A 3,483-nucleotide genomic window follows, 5' to 3' on the forward strand; every position below is an offset into this window, starting at 1 on the left:
GTTTTAATTTATTGTAATGTAACGGTATACAGTTTATGGTCTCTGTCTTCACATTTCTAACACTGCAACATATCATGTGGAATTACAATTTTTAAGAACTTTTCATTAAATAAGGATACATGCACATGCTTCATTTATCTCTTTTAGATAAATTGATTCTGAAATGTCAGTTTTCCTGTCCTGTAAATTTCCATGAGGTGAGCATATGCACTAAACATAAAAAGTTTGTCATATTTTTAGAAAGAAAATCATGCAACTTCACAGACATCCACAAATCATTAAGTTAAATACCAGCACCTAGATCTCTTATTCTCATTGATTTGACGGGTACACCTTTTTCGTTTGTTTTGCAGATAAGGAGAGAATGGAATGAGGGTGAGAAAACTGGCCCAGACCCTGGACAGAATTCTCTTGTTTAAAACAAATCTTTTATCAAATATTTTTTTGATCCCTCATCATAGTGTAGCTTGATATAGAGTGTTATCCAATAATACTGTCAGCAGTATAAAGCATTAAAAAACAAAAAAAACTCATGCCCTGACAGGGATCACAATAGAGGGTCCTGGACAGACCTGGAGAAAAATGTAGAGCAGAATTCAAACTCAAACACACAAAAGAAGACCAGACTTACTGGCCTGACAGAGTGGAGAAACCCCAAGTATGACCCCTGGACAACCTTTAACTCACTCCTGAGGTTCACCCTTCAACCAAAAATTAGAAGGGCCTATAAAACAATAACTCGTCATTCAGCCAGGTGTATAAGACTGAATGGGCACACCCAGTCCAGGGGCAAGGATGAGAAGGCAGGAGGGGACAGGAAGCTGCACGAATGGAAATGGGGAACCCAAGGGTGGGAAGGGGAGAGTGTTGACACATCACAGGATTAGTAACTGTCTTAGTCATTTAGTGCTGCTGTAATACCACAAGTGGATGGCTTTAAAAAATTTATTCTCTCGCGGTGTAGGAGTCTAGAAGTCCAAATTCATGGTGCCAGCTCCAGGGGAAGGCTTTCTCTGTCAGCTCTGGGGAAAGGTCCTAGTCATCAATTTTCTCCTGGTGTAGAAGCTTGTAAGTGCAGGGACCCCGGGTCCAAAGGACGGGTTCTCCTGGCTCTTGTTTCTTGGTGGTATGAGGTCCCTATGTCTCTGCACTTTTTTATATCTCAAAAGAGATTGACTTAAGACAACCGAATTTTGTAGAGGGAGTCCTGCCTTATTAACGTAACTGCCACTAATTCCACCTCATTAACATAGGTAGGATTTACGACACAGAAAAATCACATCAGAAGACAAAATGGTAGACAATCGCAATATTGGGAATCATGGTCTAGTCAAATTGATAACATTTTCAGGGGACACAATTCAACCCATGACAGGGTGCCTTAAAAAAAAAAAAATTTTTTTTTTTTTTTTTGTACCATGAAAAAAAATGATTTTGAGTTCAAGGCTAATACCAAATTTTTAACAAAACTCAGGTGGGGACCTTCCCAAATCATTGAAGCTTTGCAACAAGTTTATGGGAATGCTGTCCCACATAAAACAGCAAATTTTAGATGGGTCAAGTGTCTTAAAGAAGGTCGGGAAGACCTCAAAGATGAGCCAAGAGAGAGAAAATTGCTCAGAGGGTTATGACAGCTTTTTGGGATTTCAAAGGGGTAATCTTGATTGGTTTTCTCGAAGGACACAGGACGATCACGAGGACTTATTATGAAGAAGTTTTAAGGAAATTGAAGACTGTGTTGGTGAGAAAAAGGCCAGGAAATTTGGGCCAAGGAATTTTTTGCCATCACGACGATGCACCTTCTCATTCTTCGAGGGTAGCAAGGGCTGTCCTACAAGAATTTCCTTGGGAGACCTTACCCCATCCACCCTACAGCCCTGATCTTGCTCCTTCAGACTTCTTTTTGTTTCCAAAACTCAAAGAACATTTCAAAGGAACACAATTTGAGTCCCTCAAGGATGTCAAAACTGCCGTTTTGATGTGTGAATCGAAGAGCGCAGAATTCTTCGAGGAAAGGTTAGAGAAATGGAAACACAACCTTCAGAAGTATATAGACCTAGCTGGAGGATATGTCAAGAAACGATAGCTTCACATTTTGGTATTTTTGTTTAGTAAAGGTTTCTATGATTTTGTAGCAATACATTTTGACTTCCCTCATACTTTGCCACTGTGTATCTTCTGGTAAGATGAACTGAGAACTGCACAGTTCACTTCCGTGGTACTGCTCCCCAAATGCCTAAATGATGTGGAAACACCAGGTACGTCCAAGTTGAAGGACATATACAAAATAACTAACCTGTACTCCAAAAATGTTAAGATCGTGAACAGGTGGGACAAACAAGAAATACTAAGGTGGTAGATTTAAACTCAAATATTACAGTAATTAAATGCACAGAGGAGAGTGTGTGGCTACACTTGAGAGTCTGGGACATAAAACAAGCATCTCAACAATACCTTTGCAATCTTCTTGCTTAAAAGGCATGTCGAATTTGCTTTCTAATCCATAAACATGACTATTTTAATATAAAACCAGAGTTTATGTTATCAGAGACGGCTTTTCCCCCTCCTGTCAACTTCCAAATAGAATTGATGCTTCCAGAAGATGCACTGTTAGAGGTTACTATAATCATGGACTGAATTGTGTCCCCCCAAACATCTGTCAGCTTGGCTGGGTCGTGATCCCCTTGTACGACTGTCTACCATTTTGTCTTGTGATGTGATTTCCTATGTGTTGTAAATCCTAACATTATGATGTAATACGATGGATTAGTGGCAGTTATACTGATGAGGTCTACAAGACTGGATAGTGTCGTAAGCCAGTATCTTTTGGGATATAAAAGAGAGAAGCAAGCAGAGAGACATGGGGACCTCATACCACCAAGAAAGTACTGCCAGGAGCAGAGTGCGGTTTTCGGACCTGAGGTTCCTGTGCTGAGATTCTCCCAGACCAAGGGAAGACTGATGACAAGGACATTCCTCCAGAGCCAAGAGAGAAAGCCTTACCCTGGAACCGGTGCCCTGAATTTGTACTTTTAGCCCACTGGACTGTGAGAGAATGAACTTTGTTAAAGCCGTCCACTTGTATTTCTGTTATAGCAGCACTAGATAACTAAGACACTATCTGATACACAGATATAATCCTGGTCTCCTAAACAGACTATCCACTTACACACACACACGCCACACCTGGTCACACGTGGTCACATTCAGCATCTTCAGAACAGGCTTGACGGCTCATGCATGCATACGTGTGTGCGTGCACGCACGCACACACACACACAGAAACAGGCCACCCAAGATCAGGATTCCTTCCCTGTGGCCTTCTCAACCTGGTCCAGGACTAGATGACCAGGTCCCACCTTTACCCTTAGCCTTCTGACTCTCCTGGTCCTCACCAATGGTCAAAGATTAAAATGCCAGGTCAGTTTTTCATCCTCTCAGCAATCCAAGGGTGAGCTAGCACCTCCAGAAGTCTCTTGGGAA

Source organism: Elephas maximus, chromosome 11 (genome assembly GCF_024166365.1).
Source record: "Elephas maximus indicus isolate mEleMax1 chromosome 11, mEleMax1 primary haplotype, whole genome shotgun sequence".
NCBI lineage: Eukaryota > Metazoa > Chordata > Mammalia > Proboscidea > Elephantidae > Elephas > Elephas maximus.